General features: G+C 45.7%; 1 protein-coding gene across 2 annotated transcripts in view; it reads right to left on the bottom strand.

The window, feature by feature from the left end:
* Nucleotides 1-19,267, bottom strand: part of LOC126335094 (uncharacterized) — a 789,781-nt gene that overhangs the window by 492,751 nt on the left and 277,763 nt on the right. The window lies entirely within an intron of this gene.

Raw genomic sequence — 19,267 nt, 5'->3', positions numbered from 1 at the left:
TTAGGGACACTGTTGCTCCTGGGGTATCGGCGAGGACCATTCGCAACCGTCTCCATGAAGCTGGGCTACGGTCCCACACACCGTTAGGCCGTCTTCCGCTCACGCCCCAACATCGTGCAGCCCGGCTCCAGTGGTGTCGCGACAGGCGTGAATGGAGGGACGAATGGAGACATGTCGTCTTCAGCGATGAGAGTGGCTTCTGCCTTGGTGCCAATGATGGTCGTATGCGTGTTTGGCGCCGTGCAGGTTAGCGCCACAATCAGGACTGCATACGACCGAGGCACACAGGGCCAACGCCCGGCATCATAGTGTGGGGAGCGATCTCCTACACTGGCCGTACACCCCTGGTGATCGTCGAGGGGACACTGAATAGTGCACGGTACATGCAAACCGTCATCGAACCCATCGTTCTACCATTCCTAGACCGGCAAGGGAACTTGCTGTTCCAACAGGACAATGCACGTCCGCATGTATCCCGTGCCACCCAACGTGCTCTAGAAGATTTAAGTCAACTACCCTGGCCAGCAAGATCTCCGTATCTGTCCCCCATTGAGCATGTTTGGGACTGGATGAAGCGTCGTCTCACGCGGTCTGCACGTCCAGCACGAACGCTGGTCCAACTGAGGCGCCAGGTGGAAATGGCATGGCAAGCCGTTCCACAGGAACGTCTCCATGGGAGAATAGCAGCCTGCATTGCTGCGAAAGGTGGATATACACTGTACTAGTGCCGACATTGTGCATGCTCTGTTGCCTGTGTCGATGTGCCTGTGGTTCTGTCAGTGTGATCATGTGATGTATCTGACCCCAGGAATGTGTCAATAAAGTTTCCCCTTCCTGGGACAATGAATTCACGGTGTTCTTATTTCAATTTTCAGGAGTGTATTTTTATGTCAGTACACATTCCTAGTCAGCCACACCGACACAACAGCTTATGGCAGATCGACAAACAAAGCGTTCCCAAACAATACTAGCTGACTTCAGACGCGATGTGAACGTTTCGAAATAGGTTTGTTTTGATTTTCTCTACTTCCTGTATTAATTTGAAAGAATAGTTTCGGGGCACTCCGTATCTTGTTTTAATTAATCTTTATTACATTTTTCATATTGTAACTGTTGTAGAGATTTTGCCCTCTTAGCCGTATGTTGTAAGCGTGGAAACCCGCTAACTTCTGCTGCAACGACTATCTGTGGTACGGCGTTGGCTTCCTGCTACCTTGCCTTGCTCGGCGCTAGATTTCCATTGGCGAATACAACATAGAGGAAATAGAGAAGACCGAAAGAAAACCAGTGCGCAGCATTACCAGGCTCATTTAGTAAGCACAAGGCGTCACGGACGTGCTTAGCCAACTTGTGTGGTAGTCGCTGCAAGACGGTCATTCTGCATCGGGGGCGGGGTAATATTATTAGGTCCGAGGCCGTATGTACCTAGAAGCATCAGCCAAAATATTGCTTCGTCCTACGCACACTATGCGATTAAAAAGTATCCGGACACCTGGCTCAAAATGACTTATAAGTTCGTGGCGCTCTCCACCGGGAATGCTGGATCTCAATATGGTGTTGACCCACCCTTAGCCTTGATGACAGCTTCAACTCTCGCGAGCATACGTTCAATGAGGTACTGGAAGGTGTCTTGGAGAATAGCAGCCCATTCTTCACGGAGTGCTGCACTGAGGAGACGTATTTATGTCAGTCGGTGAGGCGTGGCAGGCGTTCCGAAACATCCCAAAGATGTTGTATAGGATTCAGGCCAGGACTCTGTGCAGGCCAGTCTATAGCAGGGATGTTATTGTCGTGTAACCGCTCCTCCAAAGGCCGTGCATTATGAACAGGTACTCGATCGTGTTGTAAGATGCAATCGCCATCCCCGAAATGCTCTTCGACAGCAGGAAGCAAGAAGGTGCTTAAAACATCAGTGTAGGCCTTTTCTGTGACAGTGCCACGCAAAACAACAAGGAGTGCAAGCCCCCTCCAAGAAAACCACGACCATATCGTAACACCACCGCCTCCGAATTTTACTGTTGGCACCACACACGCTGGCAGATGACGTTCGCCGGGCATTCGCCATACCCACACCCTACCATCGGATCGCCACGTTGTGTACCGGGATTCGTCACTCCACACAACGTTTTTCCACTGTTCAGTCGTCCAATGTTTACGCTCCTTACACCTAGCGAGACGTCGTTTGGGATTTACTGGACCATGAAAGTTTTCTCACCTCCCGCCTAATTGTCATCGAACTTGAGGCGGATCCTGATGCATTTTGGAATTCGTATGTGATGGTCTGGTTAGATGTCTGGCCATTACACATTACGATTCTCTTCAACTGTCGGTCGTCTTTGTCAGTCTACAGGCGAGGTCGGCCAGTACGCTTTTGCGCTGTACGTGCCCTTTCACGTTTCCACTTCACTATCACATCGGAAACACAGGATCTAGGGATATCTAGGAGTGTCGAAATCTTGCGCATAGACGTATGACACAAATGACACCCAATCACCTGCCAACATTCGAAGTCCATGAGTTGGCTCTGAGCACTATGGGGCTTAAAATCTGAGGTCATCAGTCCCCTAGAACTTAGAACTACTTAAACCTAACTAACCTAAGGATATCACACACATCCATGCCCAAGGCAGGATTCGAACCTGCGACCGTAGCAGTCGCGCGGTTCCGGACTGAAGCTCCTAGAATCGCTCGGTCACCCCGGCCGGCGAAGTCCATGAGTTCCGCGGAGCGCCCCATTCTGCTCTCTCACGATGTCTAATGACTACTGAGGTCACTGATATGGAGTACCTGGCAGTAGGTGGCACCACAATGTACCAAATATGAAAAACTAACTTTTTGCGGGCGTCCGGATACTTTTGATCACATAGTGTATACTCCGCGAAAAGGCAATGAACGTTACATTAGAGGGATTCCAGCCCGCACGGAGGATTGCCGACAATATTTCTTAGCGCGAACCATTCGCGTCTGGAACAAGAAAAGGGGGGAAGAAAAGAGAGTGGTACACGAAGTACCTTCCGCCACACACCGTAAAGTGGCTTGCGGAATATAGAAGTAGGTGCTACGGTCTGAGATACTGAAGGTTTTATAGATGTCTTTGAAACGTTAAGTACTTAACGCCACTGCAAAATAATGTAATCTTCAAAGGCGATTTTTTTATTTCTATTATTTTTTTAAAAAAGATCGTGCACTGCTTTAGGATATTGATGCCTGAGCACTAAATGTCTAATGCCGTAAGAAGAAAATGAGAGAGGACCAGTCCCGAAGACTGGTCTGACTTGTATAGGCAGTGCGGGTCTGCCAATAAACGTTTCCGATCAAATCAGCGCACAGTGCGTCGAGTAATTTGTCACGCGTGCCGCACTCCACGAAGAGGAGAACTCCGCGTGACACCACAGAAGATGCGATGACGAGACAGAAGGAACATTTCATGCTGACAATTTTTTCCCTCACTCCGTGGAATTGGAAGACAGCAGAGAGGGAAGAGGAAGAGTAATGGATCTGGTGCGTTAGGCTCTCTCTCTGCCTGACACGGACCGTGACTTGGTGTAGATGCAGAACGTGCACAATGGAACAACGCAGCTGACAGCTTCTGGTGTGCCTCGCTGGCGGAAGCTAGCGGCCCGCATCGGTCTGGCTTCCCTGAGCCTCTGCGGCCGTAATGGAATAACGCGGCGCGGAGCGGCAATGACGTCACAGGCCGGCTAATTGGCGCGCGTCGCCTTCCTTTTACAGGGCGCCCGCTCACGACCACAGACTGCTACGGCCGCCGGTGGCCTAAGGAACGCCACAACCTTTACCGTTCCCAGTTGCTCTCCGGAAGCTCTGGAAGAAGAGCAGCTCCTTTAAGAAGTCATGCACTGGAGTTGCTCCCGGAAAGCCGGCGTTTCGAATCGCTATCCATATTTAGGTTTTCCGTAGATTCGTTTAATCGCTTACGGTATGCTGGAATGCTGTCTGACTCAATAGCACCCCACATTGCATTGTACTAATTTTATCATTTTATTTCACATTATCGATTTCAGGACGTCCTGTGCCATCATCGGATGTGCCTGTACCCGTAAGACATTGTGTCCCATTTATCTCGGCCACGCAAATAATGTTTTGTGCAGAAACTAATCATAAAATATATCAAGTAAATGATTTTTTTGGCTACTAGGGGGATATTAATCAGCACGATTGACGTTCTTGTATCTCTGTTATGTGCAACACGTCTCTTAGCACTATGTTGTTTTATCCAGTAATCCTCTTCCACTCCTCAAGAACTGTTTAAATACCTGTCACGTATTCTCATTAACGCAAAATTCACCTTAACATATTTAAATGCGGGCCTTGAATGGCGTGTTGCAGGAAGGTAGTCCATTGTGGGTACAAAGTGGTAAACACTGGAAGGTGTTCAGAGTAGTGACCACGGGCAGCAATACACCTGTCCACACGTTGCGTGCCAGAATTCGTCGCTGCTTCCAGTATTGCCTCCTGAACTGAATTACAAGCAGACACGATACGTCGCGCAAGTTTTCTGGTTGTAGTTCTGGCTGTAGAGAAGCACTATCAAACGCGCTTGTTCAGAGAAGCTGTAGAAATACAAAAACACGCTAACAGTTTGAACAAGAAAGAGGAAAGCCTTAAGGTAAACGGATCCTGGCTTCCCGTACTGCAGCGAACGACCGTCGCAGGTAGCAAGAGGAGAACCGCACCGGAAATGACCGCGGAGAAGCCTTCGGAAGTTGGCGCGCCAGGTACATATAGTCTGCGGACGCGAGCTCGGTTCCAGTTCACGACTGGCAATGGAGGTTGAAGCTTTGACAATGCCAGCCACTCGTGCTGGCGAAACGTCAGAAAAACCATTAGATGAACGTCGGTCGAAGAACCCGAGACAGAAGCCAATAGGCAGTTTGTCAACAAGTGGCCACGAAAGCCTTAACAATTTTGTAAGTTTTCTCGTATTTTACGAATCACCAAACAAACAAGTCCAGAGCAGTTAAGTCAGCCGACCGAGAGAGGTCAGTCCACTGTTTCTCCAGGACCAGTCCATTGCCCGGGTACCTCGGCGTAGAACACAGCGTGCACGTAAGTCGTCAACTGTGTGAAGCATCGTGAGTTTCAACTGGAGAACAAATGAGTGTTCTTTGTATTTCCTTTTTGAGAAGGAACAGTTATCGGTCAAAAGGGCATTGGAGAAGTAGTTCTGCTTGGCGAAGATTTGCTGCTGTGGCTACAGACAAAACTGTAGATGATTCTTGGAATTATTCCCGTGTAGTTCTTGGTGTAGCTGTACATGATAAATGTAGAACTGGAGAAATGTTAGAACATGGTGTACACTGGTTTTAGGAATGGGAGTCCCCTGTTGAAACTGTCTCGTTCTTATGCGAGAATTCATTACTGGAACAGAAGCAACAACAGTCGCACGAGTTGTACGACAGTTGCATTGCCTTGTGTTGCAATTTCCCGTTTCATGAAGCGTCAGAAAACAAATGAGTAAACATCCATCGGGAAGGTGTACGCGTATATTGTCAGGATATATCTCGCTGTACAGTGGCTCCGTCTGAGTAACATTACTCTTACCTCTGACCACAATCAGAGAAAAATAATGATGACGCAGTTTTCATTCAAGCACTGCATTTACCGTACGAGTATATCGATCAAATGTACTATACTGCCGCCCTACATGTACCCGTATAGAAAATAAGAAAACGTTATTGCTATTACTGTTCCGCTAACTTACATTCTCCGTAGGTGAGTAGTAGACAGCCGAAGACAATTGGCTGAATTAGTGGTGTGCTTTTTTCTTGTGTTCCTGTATGCTTGCTGTCAACTCCAGGGTACTTGCACTATGTGCCAGTACAGGGCAGTCAAAATCCGTTTTGTGTTACGTTTCAAAAACGTTACGTGAACGGTACATTGCGATACGTTTCTGAACAGATTTCTAGGAGACAAGTGGATTACTGAATAAATACAGGGTGCTGTTCAAAAAGGTTCACTGCTCCTCATATATTTGTGACGAACAAAGTTATAAGAAAGGCAGTCATGCTGGTTAATGCCCTCCATTAGCTGAAGCAACGTTTGCTTGATGCATTTTTTTTTTATTTTGCTTCTCCACAAAAACTTATTTGCGATGATCAAGATAAATGGGACACCCTGCATCAAACAGTTACATACAATACGTTCTTATACTTTGATGTCAAAATATGTAATGTACGAGTATGTAAGTGTTTGACTATGTATGGCATCTGTTTGTATTACTTGTACAGGCTCATCTAATGATGGAACAGAACATCCCAAAATCGATTATGTGATATAAAACGATGAAGTAAATACATTACGATTGAAGAGTTACTCGAATTAGGCAACATAAAATCGCGGTTATGTATTTCTAAAATCCATCGGGAGAGATGGAAAGTATCAAAACACTGGATTGCTTACCATTAAAAGGACACGGCCGGTTTTCTTCTCCAGTCGCACCTTGAGGTCATAAGCCCTGATCTACCGCCGTTCTTTCGATTTTGAAAGAGAAGGATACAAGAGCAAAGAAATAAACATTCACGCCACGGCTATAAATAAACGATCATTCTGTGGATATACACTCCTGGAAATGGAAAAAAGAACACATTGACACCGGTGTGTCAGACCCACCATACTTGCTCCGGACACTGCGAGAGGGCTGTACAAGCAATGATCACACGCACGGCACAGCGGACACACCAGGAACCGCGGTGTTGGCCGTCGAATGGCGCTAGCTGCGCAGCATTTGTGCACCGCCGCCGTCAGTGTCAGCCAGTTTGCCGTGGCATACGGAGCTCCATCGCAGTGTTTAACACTGGTAGCATGCCGCGACAGCGTGGACGTGAACCGTATGTGCAGTTGACGGACTTTGAGCGAGGGCGTATAGTGGGCAAGCGGGAGGCCGGGTGGACGTACCGCCGAATTGCTCAACACGTGGGGCGTGAGGTCTCCACAGTACATCGATGTTGTCTCCAGTGGTCGGCGGAAGGTGCACGTGCCCGTCGACCTGGGACCGGACCGCAGCGACGCACGGATGCACGCCAAGACCGTAGGATCCTACGCAGTGCCGTAGGGGACCGCAAGGCCACTTCCCAGCAAATTAGGGACACTGTTGCTCCTGGGGTATCGGCGAGGACCATTCGCAACCGTCTCCATGAAGCTGGGCTACGGTCCCCCACACCGTTAGGCCGCCTTCCGCTCACGCCCCAACATCGTGCAGCCCGCCTCCAGTGGTGTCGCGACAGGCGTGAATGGAGGGACGAATGGAGACGTGTCGTCTTCAGCGATGAGAGTCGCTTCTGCCTTGGTGCCAATGATGGTCGTATGCGTGTTTGGCGCCGTGCAGGTGAGCGCCACAATCAGGAGTGCATACGACCGAGGCACACAGGGCCAACACCCGGCATCATGGTGTGGGGAGCGATCTCCTACACTGGCCGTACACCTCTGGTGATCGTCGAGGGGACACTGAATAGTGCACGGTACATCCAAACCGTCATCGAACCCATCGTTCTACCATTCCTAGACCGGCAAGGGAACTTGCTGTTCCAACAGGACAATGCACGTCCGCATGTATCCCGTGCCACCCAACGTGCTCTAGAAGGTGTAAGTCAACTACCCTGGCCAGCAAGATCTCCGGATCTGTCCCCCATTGAGCATGTTTGGGACTGGATGAAGCGTCGTCTCACGCGGTCTGCACGTCCAGCACGAACGCTGGTCCAACTGAGGCGCCAGGTGGAAATGGCATGGCAAGCCGTTCCACAGGACTACATCCAGCATCTCTACGATCGTCTCCATGGGAGAATAGCAGCGTGCATTGCTGCGAAAGGTGGATATACACTGTACTAGTGCCGACATTGTGCATGCTCTGTTGCTTGTGTCTATGTGCCTGTGGTTCTGTCAGTGTGATCATGTGATGTATCTGACCCCAGGAATGTGTCAATAAAGTTTCCCCTTCCTGGGACAATGAATTCACGGTGTTCTTATTTCAATTTCCAGGAGTGTATGTAGCTCAACCACTGCCACATGCTCCACGTATGGTACAGGAGTAAATGAGTAATTGGTGGTAGGATATTTGTTGTGTTTCTTTATCACTTTCCCCTCAAAACCTACTAAAGACCCTACAACCTTTCACAACCATTCTTCCTTCATGAGCACTCGAGCATTTGTGCACGAGTGATCAATTCTCCCCCTATCGAAATAATTAAATCCATTTAAAACATATGAATAAAGACAAAAATAAGATTTTGTAGGAGAGTGATAAGTCCTACGGGGCGGGGAACTGAGCAATGAAAATGGAGGGGAAACAGGTGAAATTCTAAGCTTAACTCACAACGAAACTTGTAGAGGGAGAAAGACGGACCCGTATAGGAGAAGGAAGAAGCAGTTTCTTCACGGTTATAGTACTCCAAAGGATCTTAATAATTCTGAGATAATGTCATCTGCTTCAGGTGTCTGTGTGTGTGTGTTTGTCCTTAGGATAATTTAGGTTAAGTAGTGCGTAAGCTCTTAGGGACTGATGACCTTAGCAGTTCAGTCCCATAAGATTTCACACACATTTGAACATTTTTGAACAAATTACTCTAGCAGTATTATATATTATAATTTTAATTAATATTGTGTTTATACTGGTTGCTGGTGAGGAGGAAAGTTAGTTATTAGTATTTTATTAATGATCTCATTCATAAGCAGCCATATCACAATCATCACAGTCGCTCAAGGAAGTTATAATTAAGCTTTACTTGTTTAATCAGAATCGGACGATGACTCTCCTTGTCCGCAGTCTCGATGATTCGAAGCGATCTGCAGTCCTGTGTAAATAAAATGTCTTGGTTTTCTTGCGTTGCGTAGTCAGTCGGGAAACCTCAGACCAAGCGGAAAGTTTGCTTTGATAGAATTTAATTATCCGATGAAATAATGGAGCTCTTGGATCTAATAATTGCAGGTTCGTTTCCAATTCATCGGAAGTTCCCTTCTGATTACCAACGAAACGACACCTCCGTGCAAATTTCCAATTAGAGAATGCATATATAATGAAATTACTTACACACCTTTGATGTAAATGCTCAGTATATATTTTCTTGAGGAGAATACAATATATTTTCAATCTATTTCTTCCAGTAATCTCGATAGCAAAATTACAATTATTCAATGCGGCTACTCGGCACGGAGAAGATCCTCAAAGTCCTCTCAACACACCAGAGAGAATATAACAAAGAGTAATTATGTGCTCATGGAATAGTAACAGTACTGTACTACTTTGCGCATCGATTCTGCGAGTATATAGATGGTCAAGTGGCAAACGTAATTCACTCATAGAATTGTGCAGGGATAATTAGTAGAATATAAAGAGATATTGCAATATCACAGCTCGCATCTCACCTTCATCCACTTCCTTTTCCATATAATTGTCTTCTTTCTTTGTATAGTCCTTCCGTATTGGGTGTTTCGACATCTTTGCATGAAACATCTATATTTAATAGATCACGTCATGAGAAACAATTTTTGTTAGTAGGCTTTTTTTCATTATATGTTATACCCATAAGAGGCGTCATGACGTAGAAACTATGCGGTGTACGTGCGCAATGTCTGTTGCTTATAATCAATTCATCTGCTCCGTGTAAAAGGCGCAGACCAAACAAAATTAAATATATGAAGATGGTATCTGTTCTTTCGGACATGTCCGAAACTCAGTATTTCACGAAAAGAAAATAAAACGTAGTATCCTGTCCATACATTCTCAGTGAGTCACTGCTGGAGTCAGACCACTCATACAAATATCAGGCTAAAATAATTTGAAGGAATACGAAATAGAACGATTTTATAGGCTAGGTCACAGGTCCAACAGCTCGCGGAATTAGTTCATCGATAGGATACTGGGAAAATCGAATCTAATCAAGCTGCGGAGCTATGGGGTATCGTCTCAGTTGTGCGACTGGATTCGTGATTTCCTGTCAGGAAGGTCGCAGTTCGTAGTAATAGACGGCAAATCATCGAGTAAAACTGAAGTGATATCAGGTGTTCCCCAGGGAAGCGTCCTGGGACCTCTACTGTTCCTGATCTATATAAATGACCTGGGTGACAATCTGAGCAGTTCTCTTAGGTTGTTCGCAGATGATGCTATAATTTACCGTCTAGTAAGGTCATCCGAAGACCAGTATCAGCTGCAAAGCGATTTAGAAAAGATTGCTGTATGGTGTGTCAGGTGGCAGTTGACGCTAAATAACGAAAAGTGTGAGATGATCCACATGAGTTCGAAAAGAAATCCGTTGGAATTCGATTACTCGATAAATAGTACAATTATCAAGGCTGCCAATTCAACTAAGTACCTGGGTGTTAAAATTACCAACAACTTCAGTTGGAAGGACCACATAGATAATATTGTCGGGAAGGCGAGCCAAAGGTTGCGTTTCATTGGCAGGACACTTAGAAGATGCAACAAGTCCACTAAAGAGACAGCTTACACTACACTCGTTCGTCCTCTGTTAGAATATTGCTGCGCGGTGTGGGATCCTTACCAGGTGGGATTGACGGAGGACATCGAGAGGGTGCAAAGAAGGGCAGCTCGTTTTGTATTATCGCGTTATAGGGGAGAGAGTGTGGCAGATATGATACACGAGTTGGGATGGAAGTCATTACAGCATAGACGTTTTTCGTCGCGGCGAGAGCTTTTTACGAAATTTCAGTCACCAACTTTCTCTTCCGAATGCGAAAATATTTTGTTGAGCCCAACCTACATAGGTAGGAATGATCATCAAAATAAAATAAGAGAAATCAGAGCTCGAACAGAAAGGTTTAGGTGTTCGTTTTTCCCGCTCGCTGTTCGGGAGTGGAATAGTAGAGAGATAGTATGATTGTGGTTCGATGAACCCTCTGCCAAGCACTTAAATGTGAATTTCAGAGTAGTCATGTAGATGTAGATGTAGAAACGACAATGCTTGCTTCTTGCCCATCCCGTCTTGGAATTATTAGACAAAGGTTTTGCCTTTAATGCGAAGCACATACAAGAACTACAAATCCAAAAGATGAATATGCCGTCACAGAATACTGGTGAGCGTATCGGACGTGTACGTGACAAGACTGACAGCGGACAGTCAACGATCACGAAGAAGGGTGCCAAAAATGGTGACAAGTTTGTTTGACTCACAGAGGTACTGGAACAGCTGGAGTGGCAGGCGCTTGAAGACAGACGCCAGCCATCTCGCGGAAGCCTAGTGACAAAGTTCCAAGAACCACCACTAAGTAAGACATCTAGGATATATTACAACGCACTACGTATCGCTCCTGTAGCAGCTGCGAAGATGAGGTTAGCCTAACCGCTGGACGCATCGAGGCATCTGAGCTGCCTTACGGAGCTCCTTACAAGAATGGAACAGGCAGAAACCCTAACTGGTGCAGCGGGAACTACCGTCCGCCATGATCTACAGTGGTTTTGCAAGGTCCATGCACCGAAGAGGCAAAGAAACTTGTACACTTGTGTAATATAGTGTAGGGCCGCCGAGAACATGCAGAAGTGCTGCAACACGACGTGGCATGGACCCGACTAATGTCTGAAATATTGCTGAAGGGAACTGCAGGGCTTCCCATAAATCCGTAAGAGGACAAGGGGTGGCGATTTCTTCTGAACAGCACGTTGCAAGGCATCCCAGATAGGCTCAATAATGTTCATGTCTGGGGGGGGGTTGGTGGCCAGCGGAAGTGTTTAAACTCAGAAGAGAGTTCCTGGAGCCCCTCTATAGCAGGGTAGGGTGTCGCATTGTCCTGCTGGAATTTCCCAAGTCTGTCGGAAAGCACAGTGGACATGAATGGATGCAGGTGATCAGACAGCATGCTTACGTACATGTCACCAGTCAGAGTTGTATCTAGACGTATCAGGGGGCCGATATCACTCCAACTGCACACGCCCCACGCTGTTACAGAGCCTCCGTTGGCTTGAACAGAACCCTGCTGATATGAAGGGTACATGGATTCATGAGGATGTCTCCATACCTGTACACGTCCATCTCCTCGATACAATATGAAACGAGACTCGTCCGACCAGGCAACATGTTTCCACTTATCAACAGTCAAATGTCGGTGTTGACGGGTGCAGCTAAGGTGTAAATCATGAAGGGTAGACGAGTGGACCTTCGGCTGCGAAAGCCCATACTGCTGACGTTTCGTTGAATGGTTCGCACTCTGACACTTGTTGATGGTCCAGCACTGAAATCTTCAGCAATTTGCGGAAGGGTTGCACTTCTACCACGTTGAACGTTTCTCTTCAGTCGTCGCTGGTCGCGTTCGTGCGGGATATTTTGCCGGCCGCAGCGACATCGGAGATTTGATATTTTACCGGATTCCTGATATTCTCGGTACACTCGTGAAATGGTCGTGTGAGAAAATTCCCATTCCATCGCTACCTCAGAGGTGCTGTGTCCCATCGCTCGTGGGTTGGCTATAACACCACGTTCAAACTCACATCTTCAAAACGTGCCACTGTAACTGCAGTAACCGATTTGAGAACTGCGCCAGACACTTTTTGTCTTATATAGGCATTGCCGACCGCAGCGCCGTTTTCTGCCTGTTTACATATCTCTGTATTTGAATACGCATGCCTATACCAGTTCCTTTGGCGCTTCAGTGTAGCTGTAGACGTGTTCCGCAAAATGCGGCAGGATAGAGGAGCGCAGCTTGTGACGAGTAGTGAGGTGACCGGAGACGGTGTCCAGCTGTTCCATTAGGGCAGGGCAGGCCTCGGCAAGGCCCGGCTCAGCTCACCCGAGCCGGAGGCGGCGGCGGGGGCGAGGCAGAGGCAGAGGCGCGTGCTCAAGAGCGCGCCTCGCAAAACAAAGCAACCGGCCCATCTCTCACACACCTCTCCTCTGGCCCTCTACTCCTGCACACACGCCTCTCTCTGTTGCTCCGTTCACCGCGTGTTAGCCACGTCTACACCTACGAAAAGCGGCAGGCGATTACCGCCAAGGTCACCTGTGTTATCATAGCAAACACCCGTACGCCAGTCGGAGGAACGGTCGTTGCGCGCTCTAACATGTCAAGTACCGCAGCTCGGGCTTTTAAAATGGAGTGAAAACGATTTTAAAATACGGAGATGCCTCTATTCCAACAACCGTTATAGTCAATCTGTTTGTCTTTCCCACCACAGAGATCACGTGTTCATCCAGTTTCATATCAGATGGGAGATCGTTAGAAGACATGACAGGCTGGCTCCATAGGGTAACCATTAATCTACCGAATCGGTCACGGTCGAGTTTCTACTCTCACTTATCGGAACAATATTCTATTGATTGACATTTAAAAAGAAATCCTATTCGAAACTACACTTTGTGGCATCATTCCTCTTGTGTCAGATTTCTCACACTATATTTTTCAAATGGATCGTGAGAACACCTCTGCGACAGACTGTGTCTCCATTGGCATCGAGTCCTTACGCTGTGATGAGATGTGTTACAGCTCAACCAAGTCGACACTCGCCTGAAACGACCGTGGGAAACCTACACGGTGGCGGGCGGACTGGCATTAGAACCACGGCCGGTGTAACGCACAAGATACGCAAGTGGCCGACTGGGGCGTCAAGCTGAGAGTCCAAGCTTTTTATACGGCGAAAAATATTTAGTAGCGAGAACTGACACAGGCGAAAGAACGCAGTAAAAGTTCCAGCACACGAGCTTCCACAAATGAACCGCTGCGAGAAGATTGTGAACGTTTGATCACAAGCCGATACTGACATCGGTATGGAACATTCTCCACGTTAGTACAAATACATTTGGAACGTAAACTTTTGGATCAAGTCCCCGTCTCATGGACTCAAATTACACGCAAGGTCTACCTTGGCAATGAAATATGACACTGCTAGTTAGTTGCATGATCCAGAGATCATTTGAATGATTGTTGTATCGAAATGACTCGGAATGAGTCAGTTTACTGGATATGTATACATGATTACCAGAGGATGAAAATACCGTTACAGCTGTAAGGTTCTTTTATTTAACACACGCCCGGATTCGGGCTCTCATACGCCCGTCTTCAGGTGTTGTAACTTGGTGCTGTGACCCCGTCCCCCACGGCGCTCGGGGTCACAGCACCAAGTTACAACACCTGAAGACGGGCGTATAAGAGTCCGAAACCGGGAGTGTATTAAATAAAAGAACCTTACAACTGCAGCGGTATTTTCAACCTCTGGAAATTTTTGGTAATTTATGGTAAGGCCTTATGGGACCGCACTGCTCAGGTAATCGGTCCATAAGCTTACGCAATACTTAATCTAAGTTAAATTAACTTACGCCAAGAACGACACACAGACCCATGCCCGAGGGAGGACTCTAACGTCCGCCGAGGGGGAACCGCACGGACCGTGACAAGACGCTTCAGACCGCGCGACAAGCCCGCACGGCTCAATCTTTGGTATAATGCTCAGTTGCGGATGTCCCTCCGACTGTATTGTTTGGATACATGATTTGTGCTAACACATACCATAACAGACTATTATTTTTAGTCCTACTTATCCAATAGAATAGAATGAGTTGTCCATGAGAAATGATATCAAGTTAGATTTAAAATTGTTTTGTTACCTGCCAGACATTTTATGTCATTGGGAGAAACGTCAAAACTTGTTGCTGCATACTCACTCCTTTCTGAGCCACTAACAGCTTTAACAGTAGGTAATAAAGGCCATTTTTTCCAAAAGAGTTGTATGTATGTACATCCCTGTTCTTCTCAAATTGTGATGGATTATTTATGACGAAATTCATTAGTGAAAACACGTATTGTGACGGCGCAGTTTAAGTGCCTATCTCCTTGAAGACGTGTGTGTGGTCGTGTCACTAGCGCCTCCGTCGGGTAGACCATTCGGCGGGTGCAAGTCTTTCGATTTGACGCCACTTCGGCGACTCGTCCGTCGATGGGGGATGAAATGATGATGATTAGGACAACAACACAACACCCAGTCCCTGAGCAGAGAAAATCTCCGACCCAGCCGGGAATTGAACCCGGGCCCTTAGGATTGACATTCTGTTGCGCTGACCACTCAGCTACCAGGGGCGGATCGTTGAAGAGGTAACTACATGATGTCCGCGGCTGAGCACCACATATTATTCTCAGTGCCTGTTTTTGTGCAGTCAATGATTCCTTTCTGAGTGATGAGTTCCCACCAAAATTATTCCGTAAGACATTATTGAATGCAAATATGCAAAAATATGTCAGGATGTGGATTCTTTTCTTTCCAAGATTAGCACTTGTACGAAGAGCAAAAGTAACTCAACTGTTTGAGAAGCTCAGTAATGAACTTCCTTCGGTTTAAGTTTTCATGATTAATATGTATACCCAAAAACTTGGAGCTTTCTACTTTATTTACTGACTCCTCTTCATGTGCTTTACCAATTCTTGGCCTGACTATTTGCTGTACAGAAATGAGTATAGTGCTTTTTTCCAAATTTAAGGGGAGTTCATTTTCTGATTAATCACATTATAATTCTTTGGAAAACATAACACTGCTTCAGTACGTTACATACTTGAAATTACTGTAGCAGGCCGCCGAGACAGAGCGGTTCTAGGCGCTTCAGTCCGGAACCGCGCGACTGCTACGGTCGCAGGTTCGAATCCTGCCTCGAGCATGGATGTGTGTGATGTCCTTAGGTTAATTAGGTTTAAGTATTTCTAATTTCTAGGGGACTGATGACCTCAGATGTTAAGTCCCATAGTGCTTAGAGCCATTTGAAGTTACTGTACAGTGGTGCGTCTCAGAGAAGGTGTTCCACGCGTCGCCCTCACATTTGGAGGAAATACTGCACCCACCTCTGCAGTGAGTTATGAATTTTTCGAACACTATCGGATTGACCAAGCTGTATTTCGCTGCTCCTGTTCTTCAACCGTATCAGCGGGACCCGTGAGATAATTTCAGACTGAGGTCAGGTAAAGTCTAAAGCCTAGATGCAAGTCGTGATCGACATTTTGGACCATATTCGCAGTAACCTGTGCCAGTACCATGTGATTTACGTACCATGTTCCTCAACGTTACGCGACTTAGAGTAGACCATGGACGAAATTTGAGCCAAATTAGGTGGGGTGTCAGAGCAGTGTCTACGTAGTAATCATTTAAAATATTTTCACCGTAACTACTTTTAGATTTATTGCTGAAGGTGTTACCAAGAATCGTACGTAACAGTCGTTCCATATAGTTCCGTAAAATTAATGAATTCAGTGCAACATTTTTCTAGGCGGGTCAGCTGTGATAGCCAAGAAGGGTCCCTAATGACGCTCATAGCGACGAAGGCCATCCGACGCAGTGCTACAGTACTACACTGCACTTTCACTATCTAAGGTGAATGAAAACATTTTAATTGCAGCTAATTAAGCTATTCAGCCCCTTTTATCAACTGCATAGTGATGTGGCGCAACGCACAGGACATGGTCTGCAGATCAGAGACACACGAGCTGGAAATAGATCCGACACACTCGCCGGGTCAATGACCTGCGGTGTGAGTACGCTGACCAGCGGAGATGTGCCTTCAGGTGGGCTTTCACGGTCGCTCAGGCAGACTGTTCCGGCATTTCCGCCTCAGCCCCACAATACCGAAAATGATGGACTGTAACAGCGTATAAATCGCGTAGTGTGCAATCCGTAGACAAATACCACACATACTCCCAGCGCTGGAATGCGCTGACAGACCGCTCGCCTCGTTCACTCAGCGTTACACTGTTACACTCACAGCCACTACAATATCCGACCAACTACCAACATTACAGCAATCTAAATAATCGTCTTTACAAATTTTGTTTCATGAAACTTTCGATTCATTTATTTCTCGTAAATCAGCGCTAAAAGCCCTTCAGCAACAAGTAACTGTTTCAGTCTGTGTCAGTATACTGAAGAATATGTACCTCAGTGTTTCAGGGTACGGTGAACTTCACCTTGGGTTATTCAAAAGTGAATGGGAGGGTCAAGGAGGTTCTACATCACCAAAACTCTTCCCAGCAGTTCTGGAGGAAGTTTTCATATCTCTAAAATAGGAAAACAAAGAAGGGATACGAGTTACGGCGAGACATCTGAACAAACTTCCCTTTATTGATGCACTGTTTGCCTCCAGTGCCGACAAACTTTGACAGCCAATGGAAGAACACTCAGAGCAACTTTGAAAGTAGACTTGATAATGAGTTATCCTAATACAAATCAATGTATTACCCATACACCGAGAATGAAGCAAAACAAATTGACAATGAAATCATACAATGAGCTGGTGAGTATCCTTGTTTATGGTAGTTCAAGACAATGGCAGGATGGCCAGCAGAATAAATACATTGACGAGTAGAAATGTGTTCGAGTGTTATTGATAAACTACATAGAATTTTCAAAACCGAGCATCCAACGTCTCTGAAACAGAAAGTTTGCAGTCCGTACGAGTAAACAGATTTAACTTACGGTAGAGAGGCAGGAACTTTTAGGGCAGAAACGATTCAAAATCTAAAGTTTGCTCTGCATGCATTAGAGAGAGGTAAATGGCTGGAATCACTAACAGAGACAGCGAAATAAACTACTCGACCAGACAACAGACTACAGTGGAAGTCTAATACTGACCGCAGTGGAAAAGGTCGGGCCTGGTAGCCAGAAGATGGATGGTAGAGGTAGTAAGGAAGGTCTCTACTTGATAGGAACGTAGAGGGTGTTCAGAAATTCCCCTTAGAAACTCTTAGGACTTGTAGAGGAGAGTGAGTACGTAATACTTTGAATAGAAACCTACGTCCCTACGACGGTTTCAGTTCAGGTGTTTAACTCATACACTTCCGCCTGAGGAAACGCATTAGACATGATGCAGTACAGTTATTAAGTAACAATTTGGAAGGAAACGTAACGAAACATCCATTTATTACTTAAGCACATGTTTTCTTTGTATTAACACTTAAACATTGCTAGTTTACATTATTCCAAAACTGTACGGACAGAACAGTAATGATGCATTACAACAGGCTCGATGTGGTCACCACCAACGTTGTTACAGACGTTGTACCTATGAAGCATGTTCTGGTACACACTCTCCATCACATCTTCTGTCTTTTCAATTTCTAGTGCAACGTCCGAAATTCGTAGCAGCAGCTCTTCATCTGTCTCTACAAGAGTCTTAAATTATATTTTGCACACGAGTCCACAAGAAGTATTCCATACAGGAGACAGCCTGAAATAGTACACGTCACGTGTCTAATCCATTGTATACCAGGACTGGCAACTCTGAAACTTTTCTCTTTCCCTCAGCAGACGTGGACGCGTTACACACCTGAATTGGAATTTTCGTAGAACGGAAACGGCACTTTTCTGGATGTGGGTTCCTATTCAAAATATTGTGTGCTCACTCTCCTCCACAAGTCATAGAGATTGTACCGGGAATTTCCTAACACTCTGTGTAATTAAAGGCAGGTATGACGACCAAGTGGAAGGATAGTAGGTGACGGTAAAAAACACGCAGACACAAAACGCGTCCTTATGCTTAAAGTCTGTATTGTGTGGGAAAAAACTCTCTGCAGCAGTGACTTTTGAATATCTCATGATGATGATGTTTTAGGAGGATGTGTCACAATTTTTCTATCGAGATGTAACGGAGTTATATGCTGTCATTTGGAGATGACTTTAGCCCTGAAACCAGTAAACTTGAAAGTAGTTTCAGTAGTTGTCGATAATCAATTCTTGAAAGAAGTCGATCATAACACCTAACAACAAACTGTTTAAAACTAACGAAAAATATATCAAGTGAATTCCACATTTTCTTAGATATAAGGCATACTTATAACAATAACACATTATTGCTGGTTGCTTGTTGACTCATCGCTATAATAAATCCTTCCGATATTTTATTTCACGATTTGTGTGGGAAACCCATACTGTAAATGTTGAAACCAGTTTAATTCATTGCCCCATATTTTCCTACCATGAATTGGGGATATATAAAGATTAAAGACCACAGAAGGATAATATATGTCATGGGGGACCAACTCATTTGGCTGATTTCAAAACTGAATCAAGTATTAACAAAGAAAGCTGCTGTGCAATATTGAAATTCATTTAAACGATTATTTTGAAAAGCAACGTTGTACAGTAGATGCTGTGGGACTAAGTATCATCATACAACTGTAATCCAACAGCATCAGCCGAATTGCTATTACTAAAATCTAAATAATCATATTAAATTCTCCATAACTTCCGAATTGTGAAAGACTTGTAAAATAAAAAGCAAATTTGGAATGAGCACAAAAATTCCTTTAAGATGAGAAAATTTAAGTCATAAAT

The sequence above is a fragment of the Schistocerca gregaria genome, chromosome 2 (assembly GCF_023897955.1).
Source record: "Schistocerca gregaria isolate iqSchGreg1 chromosome 2, iqSchGreg1.2, whole genome shotgun sequence".
NCBI classification, from domain to species: domain Eukaryota; kingdom Metazoa; phylum Arthropoda; class Insecta; order Orthoptera; family Acrididae; genus Schistocerca; species Schistocerca gregaria.
This window is presented reverse-complemented; position numbering and strand designations above follow the sequence as displayed.